Here is a 24,331-nt window from a genome sequence, read left to right on the forward strand (position 1 = left end):
ATATCATATCTCTTGTTTCAATTAATCTATGTCAGATATTTATAACATCAACACCGTTATCCTATAGATGTGGTACAGTAAGCTTAATGACTTTACAGTGGCGGTTGTAAAATATACTAGACGATCATTTTTCATAACTTGAGTTAGCTGCCTGGGCACCGACTTTCCCCAACTGTTCTTTGGAGAGAGGGGTATAAAGAATTAATTATAGTCTTCTTATGTACTTTTGTGATGCAGGAATCAGAATATCTAACTGGTATTTGAGAAAAGCAAGTTCAGTTTAGGAGATGAAACAGTTGATGCTTCAGGAATTCCTTCTCTTAACGACCTCACACAATTCATTTTTTTAACTTACATGGATCATTAAGATAAAACTGTTTTAAGAGGGTAAAACTCACCCAGTATTTGAAATCTGGGATAAAATCTATCTGATTAAGTAAAAACGTTTATAAAAATTTAATGTCCTTCGCCTTATGAGAGATATATTTATTGTTCCAAAGATATCTCTAAAAACATAGTGGAGAATGAACAAAGAGGTACACTGCGAAAAAAAAAAGAGACAGTTCTATATCTCCCGTTCTACTGGGCAGATTGACAAAATTCAGGTTGTGTTTTTCATGCCTCGAAAGCGCGACTTAGGATATGTATTAGATTTATATATAGCACTGTTCTAACATAGGTATTTTGACATAAAATCGAACTTTTTCTGAAATAAGATGCCAATTTTTTTCATATTTCGATTCTACGACTCAAATTACGCCAAGCTACCAAATTTTGTAAAAATCGCACGAGTAGTTGTTAAAAAATTAGCTCTCAAAATTTTAGCTCCTCAATGTTAATTCAATTTGGTATGTATTCATTAATACGGTTTTTTTAATAAACTTATTTGATTCCTTTTTACACAGTTCGAAATTTAGGTTTATTCCAAATAAAATTGACCTATTTTTTTAAGATTTATTTTTAAAATTTGTATTTTTAAGTAATTTTTCTAAATTTTTCGAAAAACATTTTGAATTATACGTATAAAATTTTCACAATCACCTTAAAGTAGATGTATTTTTAAGCATACCTGCAAAAAATTAGAGCTTTTTATTCAAAATTTCCGAAGATATTCGGGAATTTATATATTAGCGCATTTTGAAATTTGGCATATTTGTTGAAAGCGATAATAACGAAAATGTGGTTTACGCATTTTGTTAAAATTATTTGAAAGTGATGTGACTTTTTTCCCACTCATCTGCAATGTAAAAAAGATACGGAAGAGGTGCCTTTTCCTTTTTTTTCCGTTCCAGCATAATGGAAGGGCAGATTCTTTGGGAAGGGTAAGGAAAATAGGTTGCCATATATTAAGAAGTTCGCCAAGTGAATTATTCTTGGCGCAAACTGAAAAAAATTGCGCCAAGATATAATTTTGATTTTTTCTGCAAATTTAGCACCAAATTTGACAAAATTTAATATCTAGGTATAATTTGAATCGTAGAATCGAAATATGGAAAAAAATGGTATGTTATTTCAGAAAAAGTTCGATTTTTATCAAAATACCTATGTTAGAACGATGCTACATATAAATCTAATATATATCCTAAGTCGCACTTTCGAGATATGAAAAATGCAATTTGAAATTTGTCAGTCGGCCCAGTAGGGCGAGAGATATAGAACTGTAACTTTTTTTTTTTTTTTTTTTTTTTTTTTTTTTTTTTTTTTAGCGCAGTGTACATGCTAATAATTAGTCTATAGGTACACGGGAGTTCAAATAAAATATAGATTGGCAGATTTAGATGAAATAATTCAAACTCAGTGTGTCTTTTAGACTCTCGAAGACCACTACAGGGTTAGTAAGCTAATTAAAATTAATTGTTTTACCTGATAAACTTGTAGGGTTTGTCTTAAGTTTTTAAGAGTTAAAGCTACTTTCCTATCCTTCTTAATTTCAGTTTACAATTTCTTACCAGAACGTCTTTTTAGAATTGCGGTTAATGCAAATTAGTAAGAGCGGTATTTAAGTCGAAGTTCCACTGACTTTGTTAGAGAGCCAGAGATTCTGACAAGCGCGCGTTTGCCTTTTCGCTACACTCTCTCTAAGCTATTACTACGCTCGACTGTATCTCAGGCCCTTGATAGCTTCGCTAGCTAAATTGATATTTAGGGGCTAACTACTTAGAAATCTTGATAGATTCGGCTATATCTTTTACCTAAGCTTTATTTAAGTTTCATATCTTATTATTTTGAGTTCAAGCCCAAGGGGAGGCTTTGCTGTACGTCCTAAGAAAGGGACCATCTGTAAAATTCTTATTTTGAGAAATTAAGGGTAATTAGGTAAGGATATAAACGATACCTTTCTCCATCACAGAAAGTAACCCAAGGACAAATTAGACATTTTTCCCACATTTAGTCCTAACGCGATGCCGTGTTAGTGAACCTAGTTTTAAATTCTGAGCCTCAACTTCCCACAATTTCAATTCGATATTAATCACAACTACAGCATAAATTAGTTTTAGTGTAAACTCTTTAATATATTTGTAAGTCTAAAATACTCTTGCTTTTCATTTTTTTAACCAGTGTAAATGAGAGATAAGCAGGGAGCCTATATCATAGAATTAGAAATTAGCATTTCCAGCTATTCTTCTCTTTTTCTGCAAGCGATAATGTATCACATACACAAAAATAATGAGCTGGTTACAAACGTGTCGCAGCAAGCTTTCGCTACGTAATCTTAATAATTTAAAAATGTTTCACAAGAATCTACTTTAAAACAATGGAAACGATAAAATTGTCTCTGCTCATAAACTGATCTAATTTCTGTATTTTCATTCTGGACATAAATCTTTGAAATTTACTGATTCAAAGCCAAAATGTTAGGACTGAATCCAAAGCAATGTGTGAATTTATGTTTGTAAAAATAATGTGGGAAAACTGCCTATGACAAGATGAAGTAAACATTAAATCCTTGATTTCCGTAGAATTCTATGCTGAAGTCCAAATTGGTCAACTTAAATTAACGGGTGGCCATAATTAAACTGACAGTGCTCACAGTGTTCTGTAGCGCGATCTATCTGCGAGAATGACGCCCCATTTTGTAGGAAGATTAAACAAGACGGGGGACGAAGGAGTCCGCGGAAAAACAAATTAGTTCCAAAAGTCACCGCTAGGGGATTATTTGGCGCTGTGTAATAGAAAATAGAGTGTTAACAAATGCAAATCAATACGGAAATTATTTTTTATTTTGCATTCAAATGAGGTTCAGTGTGGCTGCCGTTGTTGTGGACCACATATTGCATTCTGCGCACAGTATGCACAACAGCAGAAAGTAACATGTCTGCAGGAATCTCCCGTACAGTCCGTGATATCTTATCCTTCAACGTAGCCAGGTTCTGGACCACTCCTTGATAGACCTTGGACATAAGGTAACCCCATAGCCAGAAGTCGCATGGGGTAAGATCAGGCGATCGAGGTGGCCATGCAGTTGGAAAGTAGCGGCTAATGACTCTTTCTGTTGTGAATTTCTGTCGTAGCATCTGTTGCACCCTTACAGCAACGTGTGGAGGGCTCCATCTTGCATAAAAATGATTTCCCCCAGGCATTGTCTTTGCTGAAGTGCCGGAATGACAAAGCTGTTCAACATGTGGCGATATTTCTCTCCGGTAACAGAACAGGTTTCCGGTCCTGTCGGGGTAATGTTCTCATAGAAGAATGGACCTACGATAAATTCCGCTGTGAACCCACACCAAACAGTTACCTTTGGTGAATGTAAGGGAATTGCTGTGACTGCATGTGGTGGTTTGTCATCCCAAATTCAGCAGGTCTGGGTATTCACAGTTCCATTCAGGTAAAAGTGGGCCTCGTCTCCCCATAAGATTTTCCAATGCCAAGCATCATCCACCTCCATTCTGGCAAGAAAGGTGAGAGCAAAAGTCAATCGCTTATCATGGTCGGGGTACAGTAACTCCTGTACACGGCTGATCTTGTACGGATAGAAGTTGATAATCTTTCGTAAGATTTTCCATACCGTACTGTAAGGCATATCCATATTCCTAGCTACTCCACGAGCGCTAGAGGGGGCAGCAATATTGTCTGGTCCTCTGTCGACAATCGCCGTGGCAACTGCTTCGATTGTATCCTGTGGTACAGGTTTTCGTCCTCTGCCTGACTGAACCTTCAGAGAACCTGTTTTCTCAAACGTCGCAACCATTGCTTTTAGCCCATTAACTGACAGAGGACCTGTACCTTTACGCATTTTTTTGTGCGTTCTTAAAGCACGAAAAGCGGCTGACGCGTTGCACTGGTTGAGGTAAAAGAATTTGGCCAGTAACGCACGCTCGACTAAAAAAGGAGACATTGCACATAAACTTTCAATCCATTTGATTCGAAACGTAACACATTGCCTTTTAAACCCAAGCAGCTGGCACTGTGCGAATGAATGGATGTAACGTGAAATTTGAATAAAGAACTTCTTCTTCTGCTCAGCGTACGTGATATTGCAGATCGCGAGACTTTATCGGTGTTTATGTAGATTTTACGCTTTTTTAAAAGTGTTACCATATTGCACTTGAACTAAATCAGAAAATGTGCATAGTGAAAGGTAATTTTATTCCACATTAATTTGCATTTGTTAATACTCTATTTTCTATTACAGCGCCAAATATTCCCCTAGCGGTGACTTTTGGAACTAATTTGTTTTTTCGCGGAATCCTTCGTCCCCGTCTTGTTTAATCTTCCTAAAAAATGGGGCGTCATTCTCGCAAATAGATCACGCTACAGAACACTGTGAGCACTGTCAGTTTAATTATGGCCACCCGGTATATGCTTCTTTATCATAGACTAATTGGCAGCTGATGTACTTACTGAATCTTAAACGAAACTAGTTTGGCGCTTACATATTTTATACCTAAATGCAGTACTATTTAATTTTTATAGCATAAAATATATAGTAAAAGTAGTAACTGTTTTCTTCAATAAATTCTTATTATTACGATCCTAAGCGAATTTTGTTGATTAATGTTTTGATATCCCATTAGTCTGGGCATCTTTCAGAAGAATTTGGTATACGAAGAAGTTAATAACCTATGACTTAAAGCAATATATTTTCTTTTAGGCAGCTTCACCTGGGAAGACTGCATAGTATTCGCGACTGCTGTCAACTTGACTAATCTTGCAATTGGAATACTGATATAACACTAATGTAAGAGTTGTATCTACAATAAGGCGGATTTTCAGCTCACTTAGCCTTCATCAGGCATCAACTGTTAAATATGAAATGCTGGGCTGAAAGTCGTCCAACATCGTAAGTACCAATCTTAGGACCTTAAACTAACCCCAACTTTAATCGCCCGGCTGAATCTTCACAGGGACAGACAGATAAGTTTCCCAGATTCGATATATATCCAATAATCAACAGAAACAAGAAATATAAAAGGTCTTCTGCTCAATAACATCTGAAACGCAAGAAAGAATACTATAAACTATTTGAAAGATGCATACAATTGTGCGGATAGCACAATGGATTATTTACAAATCCCCTTTCATGGGAAGTAGTGTTCTTCATCATGAGTTCATTACATTACTTTAAAATATAATGGTTTATGATAGATTTATAAGAACTTCTTACACTCACCGTATGTCACTAAACGATTAATGAGCCGCTTACTTTTCGCATTTCATATATCCCAGAAAATTTAACTTAACAAAGTACTAGGATATACGTAACAAAGTACGAGGATATACGTATAATAGACACACTTTGTATAAAGAACTGCAAATTAGCACGAAACGCAAGGAGTTCAAAGTATGTTTTTATAAAATTTCACATCAATGTACATTGGATCTTAAACTTTCAAACTTCACCTGCATTATTGTATTGTTCTTCGTAGGCAAAGCTTTTTATTTCCTTTGCATATTAAGAAACTTTACATTATCTACAGGGTTTCTGAATCAGTTTACGAACGTTATGAAAATATATCATTTTACTCAAATCAGGGTTACTTTTCCCACCTACATCATTGGTTTCACCATCAGCTGTCCTTGTGTTCATTCTTATCATGGTCCTTATAAGTAAATTAAATGCTTTGACCCCATTGCATGAACTATCCAAGGAGTTCCTCAAATTAATGCTTAATTTATGTTATTTCCTACGAAAATATGTGTTGTAATTTCGTCCATAAATTTCTGATCAGATAACATACATGTAACAGCCTCCTGGGAACTGCTGACAGTTTTGCGTGCAGTCTCAGATTTGAGATCACGCAAAATTTATATTTTTGCATTACAACACTAAGCCAGGAGTACATTCTTCTGTGTCTTTAATCTCAGGTTGTACCAATGAGCAAAATCGATAGGAATACAATTTATTTCACTAAAAGTGCATTATATGTAAACTAAGGAAATAGAAAGAGTTCAGCATTCGCAAAATATCCTTATGAACTTTCTTCTTATCTTAAACTAAGCATACTAGTATAACACGCTTTGTTTAAAAAAAATGGACTTTTCATCGGGAGTTTTGGTCTTGTTTTTTTTTCCTGAAAAATTTCTGGAAAAAGTTAATGGAGTTTCAGTTGTTGAATTAAAGTTGCTGTATAGCAGCCATCTAAACATTTACATGAACATTTTTTCATAAGTTTATGTTTTCTTGTTTGTTCTTCTGTTTTACTCAGTAAATGTCATTATATGTTTCTTGTTACTGTATTTCTGGCAAATGAAGTAGTTAAGCAAAATTATTTGTTCTTGAATGTGGCGACTACGATTTTTGTATTTATTTAATTTAAGCATTTTGTAATTAACGGAAGACGAAATTTCAGATTTTCAAATTATTAATCTATAGTAGGCTAGGCTGTAGTGACAACAAATGAATATGTTCTCATATAGCAATATATTTTTAACTTCCCCCTTGTAGCTGAGTCCCAAAGACGGCTATACACTTGCAGCTCGATATGAATTCTAATCCTGGCGATTTAACTGGGCGCCAAGGTGTTTTCAAGTTTCACTTTATGTGAAACTTAGTTAAGTTAATATACGTCAAGTTCCCTTAGAAGGTCCTCAACGAACGTATTGTCCTTTTAGGCGGATAGCTATCGAATACTTTGCTATATTCGACGAAACAAGCGAATGAAAATGTCTTTTAGCTAAATAAAAGATGGCTGAAAGGAAATTAGTTTAAATGATCTGTGATAGGGCAAAATTATGAAAGTTGGGATACGAAAAACTTCAAAACTTTACCTCTCATATTGACTGCAAACATTAGATTGATACAAATTACTGGAATTATTTAACTTTCGTAAATTGTAACCGCTTTGAAATATGGAGCATTGAAACAATAATATATAATTGGCTCATTTAATGTAAAGCATCATGTTAAGGAAACCTCTGAAGAGCAAAATAAAGTATTAGGAAATAAAACTAATTTTGAAACTAAAAATATTCTCGAATGCTACTTCGTAACAATACAATCATCCGGTAAGAAAAAAGGGAGAGTAGGAAGAAAAAGAAAAGAGGCTACCCGAAAGGCTCTTGTTTCTCAGTGTGGATTTTCGGAATTTTTCTTTTAATACAGCAATCAACCAACCATGGTCCGAAAACATGAGTGCAGCAGCGTTGCGGAAGAAGCCTTTTTTTGTAGTACCAAAGAAATGCTAAAAGGCGAAGCGAATTAAGAGCTAGGTATTTTCTATAATCTATGCAAATCTAAAAAATTGCGCGTGTCCAAAGAAAAACCTATTAGACTGATATTTAGCAAACCTGCCACCAAATTACCCTGCCAAAATTTCAGTTTAAAAGGAAGAAAATAGTCCACCAGCAGCCAAAGGCATCCCAACACTCAGGCAGATAGCCTTAGTCTGCTTTGACATAATCTCAGTAAACCAACCAAAGGAAGCAATAACAGTAGTTAGAAACTTGAAGTATTTCAGGCTTACAATAGACAATAAGCTGAGCTGGATGAACCATCCTCACGACGGAAAAGCAAAAACTTTCAATACATCAGAAATAAACCTGAGAAAAACGCAAGGAGTTTGGTGGGGTATTAGCCTTCATACACGAAAAATTATCCAAGACATTGTTATAGAGTATATATGGTGTCGCGGGTATGCGAATCTCTCATGATCTCCAGTAAGATTAAACAGCTTCGGCCATACAAAGATCTTTTTATAGAAATTAACAAAGCACTATACAACCATATTCACAGTGGCGCTTATACAAGTTAGTTAATATTTGACCATTATTCATAACGACAGAGATTGACCATCAGAACTACCATATAAGTTAGCTGCTTGTAATAAGGATTGCATAGACATTACGATGCTTAATTAATCATCGTATTAATAATGATAAGGATTTCATAGACCATACTAAGCAAGAAAGATTTCGTAGACATTACGATGGTTAAAATATAATGGCGCACTAATTTAAGATCTAATATCTGTACGCAAAATAAAAGTTTTTTTTTTAAAATCAAAAACCCTATTAGGCTATGCATACATAAAAAATTACGTTTTTATTACCAGCAAAAGTTTGCTAAACTAAAGAAAGTGTTTTAGCCTTTCAAAATATTTTGATAAATCAATAGACAATAACATAAATATTTTGATTATTCCATATTTTAACTATTTTAAATGTATTTTTCCTTAATTATTTTATTAAGTTTCCTTATAAATAAACATTTTTGCAACGTAAATATTTTTTATTTTTATGTAAATTCGTTTTGTATGGAAATTTAAACTTTTGCAGCAAACGTAAATATGGTACTCAAATACAATAAGATTTATTTTGTAGATGTTCCAAAATTCTCCTTTCCCTATTATCAGAGATATCTTAAAAAAGGTAAGCTTTTATCTTGCTTTTGCTCATACCACATTTGAAAAAAAGAGATGAGATGGTTTAATGAAAATATGTTAAATATTAACGCAGTTTTAATTACTTCCTCGAACAAACTCTGAACGGTAAAATCTTATCGAATTCTTTCATGTCCTTAAGCAGTCTTTCTCATTTTTGAGCTCATTGCTTCTCCCGTTATTAAACTTTTCACTGCTATTGTTGGCATACAAAGCATTTCGGAAGTTCGTTCACTGTATATAGGAATAACCTTGAATTGTATCAATTACTAAATAACTAATTAAGTACTGTTATTTGGCGCTACTGGCGCCTTTGGGTACTCAGTCGATATTGTTTCTCAAATGGTACTAAAGACGCTATAATTGGAAATAAGCGCTTTAGGCTTTGTTACATTTTTCATTACCTACATTCATTTCTGAATAAAAGTGTAACTGAAAATATTTCATTGGTTGCCAATGAATATCTGCGACGTCTGTTTAGTGAATTCTGTTTTCTGTTTTAAATCTAAACATTATAAAAAGTTTCGTAAAATAAATTTTTTATCATAAATTGTGGGATAATTGACTTTACAAAAAATAAAGAATTATTTACATATTTTTTTTTTTTGAAATGAAGATCCAAGCATTATGAAAGGCGAAATGAGATAAATTTTCATTTTACGATTAAGTTTGTAATTAGTAAAGGAAACTTATGTTTTAAAGTATATGTACGTAATATTTACAATTTTGTTTTCATCTGCTAGGTTATAGCTTCATTCATAAATAAGAAAAGATGAATATTCTAGATTGATATAACCTAAAAATGTGCATCATTAAAAGGAACGAACTAATTCCCATTTGAAATTATATATATCTTTCTATCTACTAACAAAATTTTCTGGCCGAATAAAAATCATATGCTATTATATTAGGCATAAATCATGCAGGATTTCATACTTCTAATTCTTTAATTTTTTTTTCTGAAGCTTTTGCGAATGGTATTTAAATTTATTTAAGTTTTACTCATTAATGCAGAGAGGTAAAGTGAAACCGAAAACGTAAATCAGATTTCTTCCGATGATTCGAGCGACATCTACTGGCGTTCCTATAGCAACAGAAGCCTACAGTAATCGTTCAATAATTCAAAAGGTAAAAAGAAATCTTGCACTCAGAAGACCATTAGTTTGTTAACATATCATTTACATATCCAATAAGCACTTACGCCAAAAATTATGCTAACAAGTTTTCTTTTACACTTGAAACTTAATAAATGTAGAATATGGACTCGGAGGAGGAAGTCGAATCAAACGGAAGAAGTCTCATTTTTCTATATTAAATTATTGCCCAGGAATTTGAACAACGGGGATCGGACTTTTTCAGTACGAGACTTCTAAACTTAGAAGCGCTAATCTAGGTAATTAGAGCTGTGGACTTTTAAGAAAAATATATGTTCTACGTTTCGCCATAAAAATGTAAAAGATGAAGCGAAGTCAAATGAGTTCTTAACGTTTTTTAGTACTGAACGAAAGAGAGTTGGATACGAAAGAAAAATAATAAAATAATAGAGAAATTCTGTAAAGAAAGCGATTTTGTGAGCAAAAAAATACGGAAAGAGTTTAGAAAAATGCCGAAAATATTATGCTTTCATACTTTTTGGAGTCATTAGAAAAGTAAAAATTTTCTGTATTTGTAACTAACGGTTAAAATGTTTAATTAAAAAATTAAATTCACTCTCAGCATGGCAGAATCAATAATTTTTTTAATGCAAGGTAAAAGAATATTATTACTATTTCAATAATTACTGTTATTTTAGTTAGAGTTTATCCTTAACTCTATATTTTATCATTCGCCTATCAGAGAAAAAAAATGATCACAGTAAATAAAGAAAATTAAATTACGTGAACAAAAAGCGTGAGTAGGAAGAGAGTAAAATAGTGCGGGGGAATAGAAAAATTCTGCGGATTACGAACCCGCAGCCAAAAGCATAACTAACTTGGAAAGAAGCATTTCCGAGTAATCGTTTTCTCAAATATTCACGAACACAAAGAAAGTTTCTTTTAGATAAACTAAGTTTTTTGAGTGTGAAGAAGTCCATGTTAAAGATTCTGGTAAAATGCATTTTATGAACGTAAAAAATGAAAATGGCTTAATCTGAAAAACTTAAAAACACTGAAACTTTCGTGGCTGGGGAAGAGTTCGTTCCTGCGAGCAGCATAGAAGTAGTAGTAACAAAATATTACAATGCGAAAAGTACGGCCGAAGCTATAATTTACATCCTAAAAACATAAAAGCATCAAATTTTACTTGTCAATACTTGCCAACGTTGTGCCGAGAAGCCCGCAAATTTGAATCGTATGAAATAGTCACTTATGAAAGTAATCAAGTTCCCAGCGAGGTACATGTGAACAGACATACATCTGACCTCTGTTCTGAAAATTGCTAGTGAGACCTGCATGTCTCCAAAAAAAAAATACCAGGTATCGAGATAGAATCAATAAGTATCCATATACCACCAAGATTTCCTTATGTTCATTTTACTTTAAAATAAAAATGAAAGAAAAAGATAATTGTGCTTTAAGTAAGACTTTGCATGTAAATCACTTTTTGAATAGATCATTTAACTGTAAAAATGACGATTTTCCTTTACCTCCCGCACTATTGTACACTGATGAATATTTGCCTGCCTGAGATACTAAGTTTCACAAGCCTACATTGCAATTCAAAGCTGTTAGAATTTTAACATGTGAAAATAAAAGTGTAAGATTTTATATGGATACATCATGTTGGTATGAAGTTAATTATTTTGAATTACATAGGTGACAAAGACCGGTGAATTACACGAATATTAATAGTTAAACTAAGTGAAATAGAATTTTTGAATTTTTATTTAGAAGCAATTATTTCACAGTCTTTCCTTTATTATTACTTAAAATGTCATAAGGGATATTATAGCGACAATTAAATCTGCAGTGATACTAGACGATTATGCTTATTCTGTTAAAAATGGAATACGTAAAAACAAAGTGTGATTTTTTTATTTTATTTTAATGTTTCCTAACAATAATACAGTTGATATTTAAAATAATATTTCAAAGATAGCGTCCAAAATAGTACATGTCTGGAATAAGTAATAGCGAAGTGTAATTTTTCAGTTAAATTTTAAAATACTGTATCCATAATACAGTTAAATAAAAAATATTTGAAAAACAGTAAAAATCTCTCGTAACCGGCTCCCGGTTAACCGGCAATATCAAAATAACGACACATTTAAATGCCTAGATTTAAATATCAAATTTAGGCATATGAGATAAAAATATATACCGGTCTAACAATCTAATGCTTATGCGGAAAACATTTATATTATATTTCTGCCTTCCAAAGTGAAAAGCCTTATACAACTAGTAATGCAAAGATTTACACAGAGTATAGAAACTACCGATTCCCTTTTATGCGTCGATGTGTGAGTTCTAAAGGTAATGTCAATGATTTTAAGAAATAATTTACGTCGAGAGAAGGAAGATTTACTTTGTTTCGTGCTTGAAAAGATGTAAAAAATTACCTAATGTCTCTCTTTGCGAAACCTGTGGCCTATGATTATGAAAATAATCATAGACCACAATCTATATATAATATAGGCCACTCTACTAATCAGTAGAGTGATGAAGATTCTCTTGATCTTAAAACACGTTCGGCCCTCCATGGCCGCATCTCGGATTTAGTTACATGTTCGAAAAGGTTAGCATTGTAAAGAGAAGGTACATCGTTTAGATGGCTGTAGACAATTCTATTTCGTTCACACTCTCTCAAAATGACGACAAAATAATCAGACATGTACTGGAAAGGAGAGAGAGGATGTGGAGGAGGGGGAGGCTGAAGATGAAGACGACACGTAGGGACCAGAAATATACGTGGAAGGAAACTGGCGAAGAACTGCAGATTTTGAAAAGATTTACCCAGAAATTTTCATCTGTGCCTGTACTTGATGTTATGAATCATCATTTTATTCAGTAAAATTTTAAAACTATAGCAACAATTTGTTAAGCAGGCAGACATTCGTAGTTATATGGCATTACACAAAAATTCGTAGCTTGAATGTGATAATAAACACGGCAAATTTTAGCTGTATAATTTTGTTTTTCGGAAATATAAAATCGTGTGTACGTGTTTTAATTTTAAATACTACTTTCCACGAAATTGTGATAACGACTGAAGATCAACACTCGTGAACAAAAATTACAATTTTTGCCTTTTTTATTTTGCTCCTATATAAATATTTATTTCTGTAAAATAAAAGTGGTAGCTATCGTCAGAGCCATGACACGATATTTTTGCACCTGAGGCAAAAAGGTAAATGCGCGCCCTATATATATATATATCAAAATAGCTATATGTGTATTAAATCAAAATATCATAATTTTTATAGCATAATTATACCATAATTCTTAAAGTATTTTTTAATCGTAGCTTTAATCGTATTTTTAGCTTTAATCGTATTTTTTAATCGTAATTCAAAAAAATAATATAGTCAATTTTTTATAACCTTCAAATGAAAATGTTAAAACATTCTTTTTTGATAAATAAGAAATGACATCGAAATGCACACTGCATTAATTTCCAGATTTTCTTGCAATTCTACCTTTTATTTTATTAATTTAAGTTTGTTGAAGCTTATTTGCCCTAATAATAGCTGCCAAATTAAAAAAGACAATTAAAGTTGTAAGACATTACGTATTTTTGGAAGCAAGCAAGATGAAAAATTACCAACGTCTTCGCCGGGAATCGAACCACGGACCTCTGGAATACTGGCCCAGCGTGCAGAACTACTACACCACAAAGGCGCGCTAGGAAGGCGGGGAGAAATACCTTATAAAGTAATTTTCGAATTTGTAATGGCCAATTTGGCTCTCCTTCTAGTGATTCACCTGAGGCAAGTGCCTCACTTGCCTAACCCTTGTTCCGGCCCTGGCTATTGTTTTTGTATATATTTTCTTAAACTTCGCTACTGTCGTGCATATCAACTGTGAATTTAAACGTTACTTGACATTATTGTAATGGTGAGCTTTGAAAAATATGTTGTTTCTTAACTTTTGGAGGGCAGTGTATATATGAGCCATTCAGAAACATCTCTTATTTGGAATCGACGAGGTCCTATTGCTGCCGGTTAAACGGGATTCTACTGTATGATGTCCAAAAGAGCTATATATAACTCCTACAATGCTTTGATTAATATCGTTGAAATCTGTTAAATTTCCAATATCATGTAAAAACGACTGTCATGATCTGCCTTTTTCACAAATATACAGTTGCATTCTATCTTTATTGTTCTCACGGTTGTTGAAGATAATAAGTATTTTTTTCCGGTTTTAGATTAAGCTTAAAACAGCGTAACAAGCTCTCAGAAATTGAAGATACCATCCCGAAAACAACTAGGGAGAATTACATGCTGTTTAATCTGAGTCAGAGTGAGGAAGAAAAGCTTTCTTGTCGCTTCCAGTTTACTTTGTCAATAAAACAGAATTTTTTGAAAAGCGATTTTAACATCGCGAAGTAGGTGGTACTTTATTTAAAACATTTGTGGTGTCTAATAATACCTTCAATTGAAAGAGAAGCTCTCAAATGTCAAATCTAAAATTAGACGAAAGAGCAGTCTCAGATTGAATAAATTACATCGATTTTGAAGGCGATCAGACATAGGTCCTTTTCATTCACTAACAAAAGTGTTTTTAATGCATATAAATATTTTTATTGATTTAAAATAACACATGTTACAAAATATTGTAAAGAAGCCCAGGCAATATTATTTAAAGTGTTTACTGAATACTATATAGAACAATGCACTTTTAAAATACTGAGATAAATAAAAAGATGTTCCGCATCATTTATTAACAATCTCCTTCTTATTGTCGACACAATTTATCGTAAGTAAAAACTATAAACATCTTAAAGAGGTTTTTCTCATAGATATTCAATAAAATAAAAACAAATAAAGAGAAATTAATAAAGGGGAAAAAATTGCAGTTTTTTTTTCTTTTCGTCAGTGAGTATTATATAGCTTCACCCATTATAATACCAAGCTTAGAAATTCATCAGGAAATTTCCCCTGCTCTAATTGTTGCTCTAAATGTATTGTTTCGCGAATCGTTATATGTATATAAAAAACTAACATAAAATATGTGTAGGAGAAGTGTTTTATAGAAAATCTCTGAAATAAAGTCATGTTATGTATTTTCTCTTTAAATCTGTGAGATCTAAAAACTTTCACTATTGGAAAGTGGGACTAAACCTTTGATAGACGTAAACCGACTTGTCAAGTCTAAAAGTAAGTACAGAAACTTGAGAAGGATGTAGAAACCCCTTTTATTTTAAACTCAAATAGATGATTCAAAGCCATACCTGGTGCTTACAAATCCGCCGGAAATTATGGCGAGAAAATCAAAGTAGGAATTCAAATGTAAAGCTAAATTTAAATAACTAATAGCCAAAGACTACACAGAGCAATTTAGTCCCGAAGTTGGCTCAGAATTCACCTTAGTGAATTTAACTATCAATAAGCATTAATACAATGCTGAAGACAGAAACTCTTATCTTTACTCGTAGAAACTAGTAACGTGGCCTTCAAACGGCAGAACACGTTCTGTCTTGACAATCTCAAACCCTCACTTAAATACACGCAAACTAATTTGCATTTTAACGGGAAAACGGAAAGACAGAAGTGATAGGGAAGATTCCAAATATAAAATAACTTGTTATTTAAATTAAATAACCCTCATAAATCTAACGACATAAACACTATTCTGAGCCTTTATTTAAACCGAAGCCTTTATTTATTTAAAGCCTTTATTTAAACCGAAATACCAAACAACGTTTCACAAGGCTAAAAAGATATTAAAAAATTGACTTCCAAAGCATCATAACGACTAACTCATGGATCCGTTCATTAAGTACCGTTATAATCAATGATAGTTATTTATTGCATTCAGCTACAGCTACATTGTTTAGCATAAAGTGTTATTCCTTACAGACCTGAAGCAGCGACAGAAATATTAATACCTCTTAGTATCAGTAATTTCATTCCAGTCCTATTCACCCCTATGTATATCTGTAATACTATTCACTTTCCTTCAAGAAATTCTCCACGAAGGGAACTATCAAAGGCTACTTTGTTTTGCTACGTTTGATACTGGTAGAAAACTTCAGTTCAAGGCCATAAAACAGCAAAAATATCGCAAAATATGTTTGTGACAAGCAATTAACATAGAACTATAAATATGAGCTTTAATTTTATAAGAGCTAAGAATCTTCGAGAACATTTTAAGCCCAACCGTAAACTTGTAATAACCATCGTAATACTTCCACCGTTTTGTGGAACATCGTGGCCACAAAATATGTAAAGTTTGGCCTAGCTTTATTTGTATTTTATAACTTTTATAAAGTTACTATTTATCTATTTAGTTACTCTAGTTATCCTACTTTTATAAAGAATTTTTGCATTCTGCTCTGAGTGCTCTCGTGTTGATCCAAAATACTGTTTCCCGTTTCTGTATCCGATGAATAATTCTTAAGTCAATAAATGTCATTATTCTTGTTTATATTGCATGCTTTTTAATTACTTAATATGCATACTTTCCAGTTTTAAGCATGAAATCGCAATTATTCCTTCCCTACGCAAGCTAACTTCAATCACCGAAATTTTTCTGAGGTGTACGGGATAAAAAGTTATGTTTGTCTGCAAAAATAGTTTAAATTTGTTTATGAATGATGTGTATTATTGTATTTTTAATGGTTAGGATCAGCAAATTTGAGGCTGCTTCTAAATTTCTATGCAGTTCAAGAAAAATAGAAAAGGTTCAAAGGTGAACCTATCCGTTTAAAATTCGCTAAATTTCCTGAAACATTTTTTCTAATTATAGAAAACGATATAATCCTAAATTTTGTGATTACAGAACGATGAGAATATAAAACTGCGTTCACAGTAAGTATTAACAGAGAGTTCTAAAATTTTACAACTGCAAATTAATACAAATGCAGGTGAGCAGTAGAGGTCATGAAGTTTAAAGTTTAATTTTGCTACTAACATTCTCCAACTATAATGGCTAATGTTCAACCATTTCTAGCTAGTTTCTAGTTTAAACTGTCTCTAACTTATAACTAGAAAAGCTAAAAATCTCACCTTTCCCGTAATATTCGGCAACGATCATACCTATACTTAACTCCACACCGTAAAAGCTCATTTGAACCAGCGGAAGCCTGAGCCTAAGAAACTCGAGCGAACTCAGCGGCTTCACTTGACGGCTTTTTAATGGAATTAGTTTCATGAGCTGAGGAAATATTTCACTCCTGATGCTTCGAATGATATTATCACATTAACGCTGAAACTTGTAGAAGAAAATTTTCATTTCTTTCATGACTTTAAAGGCATACGATTGGTCATTCGTGACCAATAACTCTTTTTGCTACAGACCATAGACTCTTTCCAAATTAGCTTTTTCCATTTGATCTGTATCACAGTGTTACGGGCATGTGTTTGCGGGCATTCAAGAACTCTAGAACACTATATTTTTGAATGTGAGCACACATGCAAGTTTCATTTTAAACAGCCTTTATCAAATAATTTTAAATCTTGGTTTCACCGGCAAAGACTTGAGGAGCACGATTTTTTCTTTTTCTTTCTTTTTTATTTATTTTTTTTTCTTCCCAGTCAACTTAAGAGGTAACATTTAACTTTTACCCTTAGAGTATTTTTTTTAACTCTTATTTCTTCTTTTTGCGTGAATAAACGGTAAAATGCTTCTTAATAATAATAGTAATTATGACTTCTTTTTGTATTAAATCACACATTATGTTATGTTTAATTCTAATATTTGATTACTGTAACTCTTCTGAGGATACTAAAATGGAGCAGTCATCGTTTGTTATTCTCTTGCGATGTATTTTGATCAAAAGCATAAAATGTTTTGCTTTTGTATTTTTGTGTATGTTTGCAATATAATAAGTTTAGACTGCAAACAGAAAATCCCAGTAATTTTTTCATGATATTATCGCTATGTTTTGATCATATAGCAAAAACATAATAATATTACCATAGTGAATTGACTAATATAGAAACTGCTTAATTTTGTTCTAGGAGGTGTATTTATAAATAACAACTGAAATATCTTAATCGCACATTTAGGAACCGATTGATACCGTAACTACTATATTCTACTGTTTAAAGAGTAAATCTTAGTTTTGTTATTCAAGTATATATGTATGACGTAATGATGTAAAGACATTTTCATAACAAGTAGTTTGGTTGTAAGGTTTAGTAGAATATGATATGTGGTAGTAGTACAGTAGTTCGTAACAATTTTTAAAAGTGTCTGTTACTTCTGATGGTGTTTTAGGTTGAAAATGATTCGCATAATTTATTTATACATAGCGAACAGAATGTCATAATAACGTCTTAGCATCTGTTCTTATACTTACTTATTTAAATTAATATTTTTAGAAACGAAATTATTAGCAATTTATAGCAGAGTCTGCATTAATGATGATACGAGTATTTTAAAGCTCAGTGTAATGCAAAATTTTATTATATATTACGAACAGACAGTCAAAGAAATGCACTCGCATCTATTTTTATACTTATGTAAACTATTGTAACACTATTAATTTAGATTTTAAACAACAAAAATAAGCGTTATATATTCAAATTTTCACAGGACTAGTTTAGATGGTTTCACCGAACCATCATCCTCAGCTGCGAAAGCGCAAATATATTTTTAACTTCTAAATTAATACTTGTTCGGCGTGTTATTGTATCTTAATTATTGTAACATTGTAAACACACTTTCGCAATAACCGACAAATATTCTTGCGGTAAATGGTGGGCAATGGACTTAAGTTTCTTGGGGTAAACACATACAAAACTGAATTATATTTAATTTTAAATGATATTGGATTAATTTTATTTTTATTATTTTGCTGTTGTTTCAACTTTAATGTGTATACTTCCTATTAGACTGTATCCCCCTTTTTGATTTGGTATCGCTTGATTTATATATTATCTTCTTATCTATTATATTAGACTTTCCAGAATTATTTCCTGAAATGCTTGCAATAATAGATTTTGAAAAATGGAAAGAATACCTTTCTTTCTCGCTAATTAATAACTATATAAATCATGGAAACACTCTTATCCATCAAATAAATGGAATTCCAATAGGCAGTTCTTACTCGACTCACTTATGTAACCTTTCTTTACTTTCTAAACAGTAAACGTTTCTTAAAAACTTTACGGCAGATGATTACAATAAATTTGCTTACACTTATAAATATACAGATGATATAACTGCCTTCAGTAATAATAATCTTATAGAAAAATGCAACATCTGCCTTAACTGCTTGAAGCTTAACAAAACAAATGAAAATCAATTAGTTGTAGATTATTTTGATCTTAGCATTTGTAATCTAAAAGAAGTAAAGTTTCTGTTAAAAGAAGAGAATTCACTTTTTCAACAATTAAACTTATCAGTTGGAATACTAACCTCTCTATAAAAGTTATTGGAAATACAATTATTATTCAGATTGTCAGAATTAAAAGAGTATGCACAGAAATTGATCAGCAACAGCGTGAGATAATTCTTCTTACTAAAATTACTAAATTACTTCTTACGAAAATGAAATTCCAATTAATTTCATTAATAATCAACTAAAAGAGGCTGGAGTGGTTTACACCCTATGCATTCTTTTAAAGTAATGGATTTCTTATCTGAAAGCTCAAATAAGATTAGGAGCAAAAGGATGTATTTAAAGGTATTTAATAATGTAATTATGTATTTACTATACAGTATTTATTTCTTGAGTTAACTTTAATTAACCGAGGGCTTACTCTGTTATAAGTCGTCATGTGCCCATGGAATGAAAAATTTATGCTTCAGTTCTTTTCTTTCTTTCTTTTTTTTTTTTTTTTTTGCTTGCATTAGTTAAATGCTTTTTAGTTATGATTAAAAAATTTATTTCTGTTAAATTTGAATTTTTGTGTTACCAAATTGTATATTTTAAAGTAATAGCTTAGCTTTAAACACGAATAAAACACGAATGTATTTCATTTGAATTAATTAAATAATTAAGTTTATTATTAATTTTGGAAGGAAAAGTGACTGTGTAGAGCAGGCATTCGAAATTTTTAGATGAACAACAATAATAAAATTAATTAAAAGTGATTCATCAGCTAATTTTGAGTGAACAGAAGCACAGTGCTTTTCCCTGAAAATAGGATTCAACTAAAGTCTGATTTACCTACTCTTGATGAAATTAAATCAGATTTTAATTATATTCCTTTCTGCTTTTTATACATTTTTTGGTTTCAAAATTACTGAGTTTTGCATTTTTTATTTGAAATCTAACATTTTTAATTCTAAATTTTTTAATTCTAAATTTCAATAAGTCAAGTCTTTGATTGGGTTAGTTCAAAATAACATTATTTACTCTTTTTGTCTTTAATTACATATATATCTATCTGTCTATCTATTTATCTCTCTCTCTCTATATATATGCATATATATATATACATATGGTATCTATCTATCTGTCTGTTTTTCTCTATCTCTCTCTCTATATATATACAGACAGAGAGAGAGCGATTAATATAAATATGTATTGTTACGAATTTGGTATTTAAAAAGCTAATGTTAGTTCAATTATGAATTAAATGGTTTTATTTCTCGCGCAGTGCAGCGCGTGACGAATATTAAAAGAAAGCTAAGCCGGAAAATTGAAAATACAAGAGCGCGTGCATTAAATAAATAAATATCTCTTTTTGATTTTGGAGAAAGTACCAGAAAATTCTAGCGCGTGATTTTAAAATCTTATAAAAGGAGGAAAACATCTCAATTCGTAGTAGTTGCTAGTTTGTTGTTGTTTAGAAAACTGCTCTTGTTGATTGTAGCGAATTCGCGGATTAGCGTTCTTTAGCTGTTTTGAATTACGTTCTATTGGACATTTGAGTAGTTAAAAGATAACTACTGTGAGATATTGTAATACTGCATGATAATTTGAGAAAATTTAAGCATTTTTGTTGTGATAATAATAAATTTTTGTTCATTTTTCATTGGACTTGTGCATTCATTTCATAACGAACCCGTACGCACGCAACAATTTTTGGTGTCAGAAGTGGGATTTGAATGCCAATAACAAGAGCGATGGAAGAGCAATTAAGGCAGTTAATATCAGTCTTTGCTGCATTTAAAGAGGAAATGAAAACAGGCCAGGAAGAAATGAAAGCGGGACAGGAAGAAATAAAAGCGGGACAGGAAGAAATAAAAGCGGGACAAGAATCCGTTAAGGAAGAGATGAAGGCCATTCAAGCTGGTCAATTAACTTTTGAAGACCAAATAAAAGCCGTACAAGTAAAGACTGAAGAAAGTCAATACGAAATGAAAAGAGAAATTGCCTGCATAATAGAAACCAAATTCGATGCTATGGAAGGCAGAATAGATGTGGTTGAAAATAAAGTTGGGCGAATTGAAGAAAAGTTTCTTCCGTAAAAGAAGAAATAGAAGAAAGAGTTTCTTCTGTAAAAGAGCATATAGAAGAGCGAGTTTCTGCCGTTGACCAACAAATTGAGGAAAGGGTTTCTGCTTCTGTTGCCAAAGAAGTTGACACTTTAAAGAAGAGCATAGCGTCAGAAGGAAGCAATTCTGAGGGTTTTAAATTCTTACCGATGTCAGCTCGTCCATCTCTGAATCCACATATGATGGGAAGACATCCTGGCAAGTGTATAAAACACAATTTTCTATCGTTTCGGATGCGAATGGATGGGATTCCCAAACTAAGGCCTGTCATCTCGCCGCTTCTCTGAGAGCAGACGCAGCGGATATCCTGCAGACGCTTCCAGAAAACCAAAGACTTGACTTCGAAGCTTTATCCGGCGCATTGGAGCTGCGCTTTGGCGAGAAATGTTTAAAAGACTACAGCAGGCTTCAATTAAAATCCCGTCAACAGAAGCCCACCGAATCATTCCAGGAACTCGCCACAGATGTTTATCTCCTAGGAAATCTGAAGTGAAATTTAAAACATAAAAGTATCCTGTTGCGGGAAGAATTGGCAACAAAGAATATGAAAGCTGAAGTGCACTATTTTATCTATTGCTATAATGTGTGTGTGTGTGATTATGGCAAAGCCTCGAGGGCTATCTGCCTAAGAGGAGGGATGCCTTCGTGGAGGACTTTCTAAGGGAAACTGGCTCGTATACACGTTACACATGGGGAAAACCACGAAAACACCCATGCAGCCAGCCCGTTCGCGGGATTCGAACCTCGGACCGAACTACCAGTGTTCAGCGACTTTACCGCTCGGCCGCTGGTGGGCATTGCTATAATGAATTAAATCATATCTTTCGCAGGATTTTACGTACTTCTGAATAAATTTTGAAAATTCAGTAAATTAAAAATTTTTTAGTTTTTTTTTTTAATTTTCTGCTATTTCTGCTAGCTAAGTGTATTTTTAAATTTTATTCCCCTTCAATTATATTCCTTCGATATAAATTTGAAAGAACAGCAGCAGATTTCTTTCTTCGTATTAACATCCACAACATTTATTAGAGTATTATAATTTTTTTAGAAAATTTCAATTAAATTTTAGACTTATATCGATAATTTATAGATCTTCAAGCATTACTGTTATGATAATATTATGAATCTGATATTTAAAAGCCTTCGTTATTATTGACAATATCAATAATTAGTAAAAGTTTAGTAATTAGTCTAAACTTTGCATGCAACAGCAATTAATTTTGCGAACAATGGTCTTCGTTTCCCCGCTGCACACGGTACATATGCATAAACAGAGTCAGTAATCTGGAGAACTTTAATTACTCTAATTATTGTATGTCTGTCTCAGCGTGATTATATTGTTTCCCTCAATTATTTTATGATACACTAGATTCTTTTTTACTCTTGGAAGAATGAGTACTTTTTAAGGAGTTCCTGAAAAGAAGCCCTAATTATAGTCCATTTATTTGTACACTCGGAGAAGAAATGCCAATTTCTATGCAATTTTCATCCTTCATTTCATTGTGTAGCGGCATTCGGGGAACAAATATTTTATTCTGAATTTATTGAAGAGAGGGTATTCTTGTGACGTATCGTTGAGTTTCAAAAGAGCAGATAACTCTTGCAGAAAAATTCATTTAAAGATAATTCTATTACAGCAGTTATCTTATGTTTGTGTTTAAACAAAAATGTCGTTTCGCAATAAATATACAAAGAAAGAAAAAAGTAATCAGATTAATGGATGCAGATTTGAGGAAACAGAAGTAATTCTAATGTTGATTCGAAGAGTTGAAATTGCATGGATATCTATATGTAATATGAGCAAAATTTAGAAGTACTGATGAAGGAACACTGTTGATACGTAATACCTAGATATTATAGGTCGTAGAACGTTATTGAAGAGGAAGAATTCTGATTGCGTTGTATGCTAATATGTTGACTTCGTAATATCTAAAGCACTTGGCAGTCTAGGCAGTTTTAATTCCATTTTTATTTGAAATTGACATTTGCGGCCACAATCCCTTGGCAATTTAGTCGTGCCTATTCACAGAATATTTAGATTTTTGATATTATTGCGATAGCAAGCAAGACATCGACATTGCATTCTATCAGAGTAGAGAGCGAAGCTGAAGTGCGTAGTTATGCAAGATGGAAGCAAACGAAGCGAAAGGTTTTGGTTTGAGTTAAAAGTTTCAGTTCCCAATTATTACGTCATCAGAGCTGCGCAGGCCATGCAAAATAGAATCATCTAGAAATGACTCAATCCAGAGAAGTCATTACGATTTTTAAAACAGAGAAAGAGAATTAAAAGGTTACCGTTAGTTTAAATTATAATTTTGATTCGCATATTTTTTATCTTATATATATATATATATATACATATGTGTGTGTATAAAAATTAAAAAAAATACCTAAATCAAAATTCTAACTATATTTTGAAGTAGCCCCTTAAATCCCCATTTGAATCTGGGTATTTTCCCTTTTTATACTAGAAATAGTAAATGCTTATAATAAATTTCTGCAAACTGCGTCATTTCAAAATTAATGACTGTCATATGATTTTTATATAAAGACCTAACGATTCATAGACATTCATAAGACTTCAGCCTAGAATAACTTTACAAACTTACTGTCAACCAATTATAATAAATAAACCAATACTAAACCATTCTGAATGGGGATTTCATCTCAACTTGGTAGCTTTCGCTCTCTGCTTCTCTTTTGGGCTAGACTGCTGTCACTCTTATTTATTGAAGAGAACTTAAAGAAGAAGAAGAAGCTTCTTTTCTTGCCCGAACCATCTTCAAAAATGGAAAACATTCTTGAACAGCAGGGGCAATAAATGCACCAATTTATCTGTTTCCTTTCAGAAATTTTTATCGGTGCTTATTAAAGCAATATTAAAATCGACACAACTGCTAACATCTTCAGTGTAACATTTACAATTCTGTTTATATATGTATATGTATAATTTATTCTAGCTTCAAGCATTTTCAAGGC

Source organism: Stegodyphus dumicola, chromosome X1 (assembly GCF_044657685.1).
Source record: "Stegodyphus dumicola isolate Sdum_Otavi_A_Nest chromosome X1, ASM4465768v1".
NCBI classification, from domain to species: domain Eukaryota; kingdom Metazoa; phylum Arthropoda; class Arachnida; order Araneae; family Eresidae; genus Stegodyphus; species Stegodyphus dumicola.